Source organism: Nannospalax galili, unplaced genomic scaffold, assembly GCF_000622305.1.
Source record: "Nannospalax galili isolate Female #2095 unplaced genomic scaffold, S.galili_v1.0 scaffold368, whole genome shotgun sequence".
Lineage (NCBI taxonomy): Eukaryota > Metazoa > Chordata > Mammalia > Rodentia > Spalacidae > Nannospalax > Nannospalax galili.
Genome location: NW_008359963.1, coordinates 1,429,675 through 1,439,996, shown reverse-complemented (window position 1 = coordinate 1,439,996; position 10,322 = coordinate 1,429,675). Strand labels below are relative to the sequence as shown.

Genomic DNA, 10,322 nt, shown 5'->3' with positions numbered 1-10,322 from the left:
GATGTCGCTCAGTTGGTAGAGTGCTTGCCCAGCATGCACAGTGTCCTGGGTTTGATCAGCACCACATAAATCAGGTTTGATGATGCACGCCTGTAGTCCCAGCACTGGGGAGTTGGGGGAAGAAGGATAAGAAATTCAAAGTCATCCTCGGCTACATAGTGACCTTGAGGCCAGACTGTGCTACATGAAACCCTGTCTCAAGAAAGAAGGGGAAGGAGGAGGAGGAGGCGGAGGAGGAGTAGGAGGAGGAGGAAGAGGAGGAGGAGGAAGATCAAGACTAAATAAGACATTGTTCTTGTCCTGAAAAACACAAAAATGAGGTAATAATCAGGAAGTATTTTCTCTAACATATGACAATTTTTACTGTATAAGAAAGCCTCTGTACTGTGGGAGCAGCAATGGAATACAAAATCCAGTTATGACTGTAAAGGGGGCATTGTGTCTGCACATCTTCATGACAGCAATAGTGTTAGCTGAGATAGAGAAGACGGCAACACACATTAAACAGTTTTTCCTGCTTTATCCCGAGGCATTCACTGCATGTTTCTTTCCTCCATAAGATGAACGGAAACAACAAATTGTACACTAACATTGGCCTAAGAAGTGCCTTTTTTTCTGAGGTTGCCTTTGGGACCTCAGCCAGTACCATCCTTCTGCTCTTCCACATGCTCATGTTCTTTCAGGAGCACAGATGCAAGCCCACCAACCTGATCACTGGCCTCTTGGCTCTAATTCATGTAGTGATGTTGCTGACCATGGCCTTCATAGATACAGATATTTTGGAGTCTCAGGGTTTTTGGGATGACTTCACATGTAAATCAGTTATCTCCTCGTAGAGGCTGATGAGGAGCCTCTCCATTTGTGTCACCTGCCACCTGAGCATCCTCCAGGCCATCATCCTCAGCCCAAGAAGTTCCTGTTTGGCAAAGTTCAAGCATAAATCCTTATGTCACAACCTGGGCTGCTTTTTTTTCTTATGGCTCTTCTATATGTCCATTAGCAGTCACTTCTTAAAGGCCATTGTTGCTACCCCCAATGTGACTTCACACATTCTGATATTGGTCACTAAGTCCTGTTCTCTTTGGCCTGTGAATTATTTCACCAAGCCTTCACTTTCTGTGCTGGCTATCTTCCGAGATGCCTCCCTTGTAGGGCTCCTGGTGCTCTCAAGTGGGTATATGGTGATTCTCTTGTGCAGACATCAGAGGAAGTCCCGGTACCTTCATAGTACCAGCCTTTCTCCAAAAGAATCTCCAGAGCAGAGGGCCACCCGGAGCATTCTGCTGCTCCTGGGTTTCTTCGTGGCCATGTGCTGTTTGGACTGTACTGTGTCCTCATTGAGAATTATGTGGAAAAATGACCGACTCATCATTGTGTCCAGATGCTCGTGTCCAATGGCTATGCCATGCTCAGTCCTTTGGTGTTTATCAGTACTGAACAGAGTATAGTTGTTTTTTTTTTAATCCATGCAGAAGAAGACAGTAAATATTTGATTATTCTGTGCTGCATAACATTACTTAACAGTGGCGAGTACATTAGCTTCAGAGCGATAAATCATAAATAATCATGACATACCATACATGCTCTCTGAGTTAAATGGAAATAGGCAACTTTATATGCTTTCTCTGTTAACCTATTTTTTTTAATTTTATGTATATGAGTGTTTTGCATATGCATGTATACAAGTGCATTCTGTGCATGCAGTGCCCTTGGAGGTCAGAAGAGGGCATCAGATCTTCTGGAACTGGAGTTACAGACAGTTGTGAACTGCCATAAGAGTGCTGGGAAGAGAATCCAGGCCTTCTGAAAGAGCAGCAAATGCTCTCAACCACTGAGCCATCTCTCCAACCCATTAAACCTATTTTTGATATATGTATAGTCTATCATTGAAGCTTATACCACTCTAATGCAAGTATCTAGTACTTCTGATTGTGTTCAGAAGGGAGGCCTGGGAAACAAATCCCAACTGTTATGGCAAAGGGCAGCCCACATCCAGTATACATGAACATTTACAACACTTTTTAATAAGTCAATAGTCATGGTGGTCTATATTTCAGGAAATGATTTTTGTGAATTACCATACAATTTACTAAGATCTACAAATGCAGTGAAAACCTTATCAAAATCTAGATGACGTTTTTCTACAGAAATATTTTTAAAATCCTAAAATCCATTTGGAGCCATAAAGCATAATGCTCTTGTTTGAGGGTATCCTGCTCAAAGTCCAGGTGTTGCCATCCAGACAGTGACAAGAGGTGCAGCATTTAAGAACTGATCTGGCACCAGGTGCGGTGGCATATACCTGTAATCCCAGCACTTCACAGCTGGAAGCAGGAAGATCAGGAGTTCAAGTCTAGACTTAGCTACAAAGTGAATTCAAGGCCAGGCTAGGCCACATGAGACCCTGTCTCAAAAGAAAAAGGTAAAAGAAACGAAATTAGTAGTCAATGAAGGCTCCTCCCTTGTGACTGAAATTCAGATTTCAAAAGCAAAAAGTCCCTAATCAGGTGCCAGTGCCTTAAGCACAGGGATTCCCATTATCTAAAATAATGAGGAAATAACATTTCCACTTGTTATGAATTACCCAGTCTGTGGTCCTCATGTATAGCAATCCAAAGGGACTATGACAGGCCCTGAGGAGCCAAAGCAATCTTGAGACAGAACAAAGCTGAAGGCATCAAACTTCTTGATTTCAAAACATCACAAAGCTATTTAATAACTAAGACATTGTGGTTTGGAAATAATAGGAAGCATACAGACCATTAGAAAAAAGAGCCAGAAAAATCCCAGATACACAGTCAGCTGATCTTTGACAAGGAAGCCAAGAATACACAATGAAAGGACAGTATTTTCCGGAAACGGTCATGGGAACAGTGACTGTCCAGCTTCAGGCAGAAGAATGAAAGGGATCTTTATCTCATATCACCCTAAAAATCAGCTGAAAATGGACTAACTAGTCTAATGTAAGACCTGAATGTATAAAGCTAGACGAAAACATGGGGACAATTTGCCAATCTCTCCCTGCCCTCTGGGGACATGATCATTGTTCTGATTTACTCATTATCCAATGTGTGATGTGTCAACTTCTGGTGTTCATCACAAACAGGTAAAGTTGTAGGTTAGTCCAAAATTAAAAGAAGAAAAGAATGCATTGTGAGAGCAATTTTTAAATTTTATTTATGTGAGTGTGTGCACACATACGCATGATATGTGTTGGGGGGATGTACATTCCACAGCACACATGTGGGTTCAAGGATTGAACTTGGGTCATCACGCTTGTGCACAAAATCCTTAACCTGCTGAGCCAACGCAGTGACACCAGCACAATATTTTTTTAATTTTTAGAATTTTTTTTATTTTATGTGTATGAACATATGTCTACACGTAAGTGTACCAATGTCATGCAATGCCTGCAATGCCTATGCAACTAGCACAACAGGTATGAATACAACATAGAATTTGCTTTAAACATTTAAAAGTAGAACCATAATGTTTTCCACTCATCTTTCCTTCTGCCAAATGAGTGGCCGCCAGGATCTCAGGATATTAACACTCCAGGGTTCGCAGCAGTATTATACATTTTTTCTATGTTCAGATATAGAAATGAAGAAATCCCAGAGTCAGATGAATGATTATGACAATGTGGCTATGGTCAGTTTTTGAAAAGAAGGAAATTCTGACATGTGTAACAATAAATCTGCAGGTCTTTATGTTAAACAAACTTTAGCGACTACAGTATAAACACTGCGTGATCCCACTTCTATGAGCTCTCTGAAATAGTCAAATTCATGGAAAGAGACTAGCACGTTGGCTGCCAGGGGCTGCAGTTAGTGTAACAAGATGCTATTATTCAGTAGGTACTAAGTTTTGGTTTTATGAGATAAATAATTTTTAATTTTTATTTTTTATGGGGAGAGGCATACTACAGTGCATCTGTGAAGATCAGAGGACGACTTCCTTCCATTATGTGGGTTCCAGGATTCAAACTCTGGTTGTCAGCCTTGACAGCAGGCACGTCTATCCACTGAGCCACCTAGCCTGCCAGACGTAAGTTCTTTCTACAGATTTGCTGTATAGCATTGTGCTTTCAGTTCATAGTACTTCAGGGCGCACTTACAAAGCTTTTAAGAGTGACGATCTCTTGGAGTTTTTATTACTAAAGGTGGGGAGACACGAGGCTGAGGAGAATCAGCCTCATGGGTAGTTAACTTACGCAGTCACGCGTGGCTCGGAGTGGCCCTGTCCTTGCTTCACTGCTCTGCTGTTGTCAGCATAAAACCTGATTAATTTTATCTTTGTGCTTCTGTTTCAAAAATGAAGTTGAATAACAATGGGATAATGTGCAGAGATGATGCATACATGCAAGTTCATCTCCTGCCACCCTTTGTCACCCATTCGTATGTGGTACCCATGCTGCCTCCTGCAGAGCTGGTTTGCTGCAGTTACTTTGAACCAGTTTTGTATGAGAAGAGCTTTTAGGCCTGATTTAATTTTCTTTAGGCTGTAATAACCATCCTAAAGTTATTACAGTGTTGTCTTTGAACTTGGGTTTGGGAAGGGAAATCCAAGGAGATAATGGAGTTTCAACATAAGCAGAAAAGACATATTAAACATGCATGGATAGTGTGCATTGCTACCTCATTCACATACAATAGTTTTGATCTTCATGAGCATAGAAATTCAGTGGGCCAAGGAAATGTGAGCACTGACAGAGAAGTCAAAATGAATACAAGGCTAGTATGATCACAGGCAAGTCGGTAAACAGAGACGGGGTGTTGACAGCCAGAGAGATCACACTTCGGGTTCCAACCAGAATTGGTTCAAATGCAAAAACACTGACTTGTAAGAAACACTAATGGCCAAGGAACAGCATCTCATCCTTCCTCACTCATGTGGTTTCCCTGTGTTAGACAACCTCCCATGCTGAGAGAAAGGGGAAACAGGGTCTAGCTCATCAACGAACCACAGTCTGTGTACCAAGGTGCAGTGAAAACAGTTGAGTGTTCTGGTATGAAGGAAATCCACATGTATGCACAAGCTATAAAATACAGATTTCTCATACACTTGTGTTTACAGTTGATGAATCAAGATGAGTACTACAGTTCTTGCAAATGATTTTTAAATTTCATTTTTCTGCAGTTAGAAGGACCATAATAAGTGAAGAGATCACAAAAGCAAAGAAAAAAGTTTCCACTTTAGAATCTTTGTGGCACTGGTTCTCTGATTTTTAAACAAGAATTCTACATTTCATTTTTCACTGGGCCCAACAAATTATGTAGCTGGCTGGACCTGCTACATATCAGTAAGGGGAGCCTGATTCCTTGGAGAAACAGCTCATTAGTCTCTGAGGAGATAAATACAAAGAGAGCTGGAAAGTATTAGACCAGGAAGACAGCATCCAAAAAGAATACAAACTCATGACAAAGAACAAAAGAACTAAGCTGAAAGAGCTTGAAACAGTAACCAAAGCTGGAAGACTGTAATTAGCAAAATAAATAGCTGTAGTAGTTGGTTATAACTGAAAGTACAAAATGAATATATCACTCCATCTGATGTAAATACATAACAGCATACACAGTAAGTGATGGAGAAGAAACCTTTCAGAATCATACAGATAAGCGGGTGTGGTGGCACACGCCTTTAACCCAGTAGTCAGGAGGCAGAGGCAGGCGGATCTCTCTGAGGCCAGCCTGGTCTACATAGTGAGTTCCAGGCCAGCTGGAGCAATAGGAAGACCCTGTCTCAAAAAGACTAAAAAAAAAAAAAAAACTATTTAGTACTCCCTCCAACAGGTGGAGTATGGCACCCCCTTTTTCTTTCAGAGAGAGGTTACACACAGTGATTTGCTTGTAAAGAAAAGAACTGGGCGGGGGGACTGGGGAGTCCTGCTGCATAAGCATGAGGAGCTGAGTTCGGATTCCCAGAACCCATGTGCAAAGCTGAGTGTGGAGGCACATGCACCTGTAACAACACTAGGTGGAGGGAGCCGAAACAGGTGGATCCCTGAAGCTCATTGGCCAGTTAGCCTAGTAGAACTGATGAACTTCAGGGTCAACAGAAAACCATGTCTAAACAATAAAGGTGGAGGGCAATCTGGGAAAGACACCCAACATCTACCTCTGGCTTCCACACACACATGCACACACTCACACAAATATGTATGTGCACGTACATATACCACACACACCTGAAAAAAGAAAAAGGGGAAAGTAAATTGAGAAGGGTGAAGCTAGGAAGGACTACCTTGTGATGAAAGGGAGCAGTGACACCACGTGACTCTCATGGAACCCCGTTATGCTGCACCAAGAAGGTGAGTTCACCTCTGCTGTTTTCCTTCCAAAATCATATAACCACAGTCTGAACACACACACACACGCACACACACACACACACACACACACACACACACACACACACGCACGCACACACATAAGCATAAGTGCATACCATCAAACACTGACTGAGGGGAATTCTAAAAATATTAGGCCAATGTTTGCTATTAGGGTAAGGATCAAGAAAAATGAGAGAAGACTGAGGTACCAGTTTAGGCCGGAGGAGAGTGGGTATGCTGCAGTGTGCTACCTGTGTTGGATCCAGACCCAAAAAGAAGACACCAACAAAAGAACCGGTGAGATCCAAATGAGGTCTGAGGCGCCGCTAACAGTGATGGCAGTGTTAGTCGTTTCTTTCATCCCCCTGATGTCATGAGCCAAACTGTGTCCTCTCCACATGCCTATGCTGAAACCCTGAGCCCAGATGGGTGAGAATTTAGCTATGTTGAGAGACAAAGCCTTTGAGGAGGCTAGGAGGATAAAATGAGGTCACGTGGGTTTATCCTAATCCAATGACTTACACAGTCTCATAAAAAGAGGAGATGGGGATGTAGACAGCATCAACGCTGAGGGTGTGTCAGGGGAGATCACAGTGAGACACCAGTCACCTGAAAGTCAAGGAGAGATATCATAGGAGACACTAAATCTGATGGCCGCTTGATCTTGGACTCCAACTTCCAGAATCATGAGAAAATAAATTTGTGTCATTTAAGCCTCTGGCACCTTGATAGGGCATCTCTAGCTTACTAATGCACACTGAAATGTAAAATATTTAAAACAGGGGAAACTGGCTCTTTAAGAGGCTATTTTAACAAATGTTTTACGTAAGTAAATACTCCAAAATAAAAACTGTATTCAAAATATGTGAGCAAGGTGCTGAGGAGATGGTTCAGTTGGTAAAGTGCTTGTCGTACACACATGAGGATATGAATTCCACCCTTAGAATCCACCTAGAAAAAAAGCCAGATGTAATGGTGCATGCTGGTAATCTCAGTGCTGGGAAGATCCCTGGGGTTCACTGGCCAGCCAGACTAGCCAAATTCATGTGTTCTGTTTCCATGACAGATCCTATCTCAAAAAAACAATGTGGAGGGCTGGGGAGATGGCTCAGTGGACAAAGTATGGGCTGTGCAAGCTTGAGAACCTGAGTTTGGGCGTTCTACGTTCATATAAAATCTGGATGTGGAGCTGGAGAGATGGCTCAGAGATTAAGAACACTGGTTGTTCTTGCAGAGAAACTGAATTCATATCCCAGCATCCACATGGCACTTTAACACCCATCTATAACTCCAGTTACAGGGGGTCTGACACCCTCTTCTGACCTCCACAGGCATTTCATGACACAGGTGCACTTACATGCATGCAGGCATAACACTCATACACATAAAATAAAAATAATTTTTTAAAAATCTGAATGTGGTGGCATATGCACTTGTAACTCTAGTCTAGCCAAAACAGCAAGCTTCAGGTACACTGAGAGATCCTGCTTCAAAAACTAAGGGGGAGAGCAATAGAGGATACTCTGGCCTCCAGACCCACATACACAAGCTAGTGTATCTACACATACATGTGCACACACCTGTGCGTAAATGAGGTGAAGAGCTCTAAGAACAGTATCTAAGGTTGACCTCTTGCCTGAAGATGCACACACACACACACACACATGCACACACACACACATGATAAGGTACCTTCTTAACTATAGTTATGCCATATTGAAGTCTAGGCTGAATCTAGCCTCTGAAACTAAAAAGCAGTTGGTCCATGGTATGGGAGTAGAGAGGTGCAACTCAGCTGCCAGCACATCAATGGGACACTGGTCGTCGTGAGAACAGGTTAGCATGTTCCTGTTGCCCCCTGCTAACCACAGATTTATGGCTTCTGTATACTGTGTGTTTGGCTTGGCTTAATTTTGCAAAATAGGAATTATTAGGGGGGCTCTCCACCCCTAAGCTTTGGAAACTTAAACTTCTCACCCAGTTGTAGTTTTTCTGTATAAAAACTTTCCCTAGCACCATGGCCAGCTAATAAAAGATTTTCATTTGGCAAAACTTTGTCTGAGTTGTCTTCTCTGGTGAAACACCTCACAATACACACACACACACACACACACACACACACACACACACACACAGTGTGAACCAACACCCAGTGGCCAAAGCTGGAATGATATGAACGAAATATCAAATACAGCTGTAGACTATGCTATAAAATGAAAGGAAGGCCTGTCAGCCCACACTTACATAATTGAATGGTTTAATAAAAAATGAAGTGAAGAAAGGAGCCTCTTCATACAGTGGAGCTCTAACAATCTTGAAGGAATGAGAGAAATATAATAATCAACTGTAGGCAAAAACTGTAGCGAAAAGCAATCTTCCTGCCTTAACCTCCCAAGAGCTGGGACTGCAGCCATGAGCGACCACATCAGACCCCCACTCTAAATCTTTTATTTAGCATGTTCTACTTTTTTCTTTTCTTTTTCCCTTCTTTGCCGCACTAGAAATTGAGCCCAGGGCTGAGCAAGCATTATTTCTCTCACTGACTAGATCCTCAGTCCCCTCTTCTGCTTTTTATTGAGCTTTCCTTTCTTTTCTAGTTTCTTAATCTAAAAACACAGCTTATTCTATTTTTTTAGTTTTAACTTATTTATTTTCATTATTTATGTGTACATGTAAAACACACATACATGTATGTAAGTGTACCATGTGTGTACAATACCCATGGAGATCAGAAGAGGACATCAAATCCCCTAGTACTGGAGTTATGGACGGTTGTTAGCCACCATGCGGATGCTGGGAATTGAACCCAGGTCCTCTGTAAGAACAGACAGAGCTCTTAACTGCTGAGCCATCTCTCCAGTCCCATTCTTTTCTCTCTCTCTCTCTCTCTCTTTTTTTTTCGAGACAAAAATCTCACTATGTGGCCCCAGCCAGCCTAGAACTTGCTATATAAACCAGGATGACCTGAACTCATAGTGGCCCACCAGCCTTTTCCTCCCATGTGCTAGGATTAAAGGTATAAACCACCATACTCTGCCAATTTTTAACTTATTTTTTATTTATTTTTATTTTTTTAATTATTTGTATTCATGTATGTTTATGTGCACATGAGTACAGGTGCCCACAGAGGCCAAATGCATCAGATCCCCCTGGAGCTGGAGCTACAGGTAGTTGTGAGCAACCCATCGTGGATGCTGGGAATCAAACTCAGGTCCTCTGCAAGAGCCATGTGTGCTCCTAACTGCTGAACCATCTTTCCAACCCTTAACTTATTTTGGCTATTAAATAAAACATAACAATTGTATATATTAACTTAGAGCTCTAGAAAATAACCGAAAGCTTATAACAACTGAAAGAGCATGTATTCTAGAAATAACTAAATGTTGTTAATGACACCATGTTCTCCATTGTTTAAAATGTTCTGGTCTTACTCCAAAGCAATCCTTAGCACAAAGAGCAATGCCAGGAGGATCACCATACCAGACCTCAATCTATATTACAGAGCTGTAGTCATAAAAACAGCATGGTATTGGCACAAAAACAGACTTGTAGATCAACGGAACAAAAATAGAAGACCCAAACATGCATGCAGTTACAGCCACCTGACATGTGACAAAGGTGTCAAGAACACACACTGGAGGAAAGACAGCATCTTCAACAAATGGTGCTGGTAAAATGGGATCTCCACATATAGACAAATTAAATTAGACCCATACCTGTCACCCTGCACAAAAATAAACACCAGATGGATCAAAGACCTCGATACAAGACCTGAAATGCTAACAGTGTCAGAAGAAAACATAGGCAGTAACTACAAGATATAGGTGTAGGAAAGGACTTTCTAAATCGGACAACAGTTGCTTAGGAATTAAGGTCAACAATCGACAAATGGGACCTCATTAAACTAAAAGCCTTCTGTACAACAAAAGAAACAACCAAGGAAGTGAAGAGGAAGCACACAGAGTGGGAGAGAACCTTCCTCTCGAAAGAG

The 10,322-nt window shown here is 41.9% G+C and overlaps 1 pseudogene; it reads left to right on the top strand.

The window, feature by feature from the left end:
• The first annotated feature begins 560 nt into the window (after window positions 1-560).
• On the top strand, window positions 561-3,663 carry LOC103726294 (annotated as a pseudogene).
• The last annotated feature ends 6,659 nt before the right edge of the window (window positions 3,664-10,322 follow it).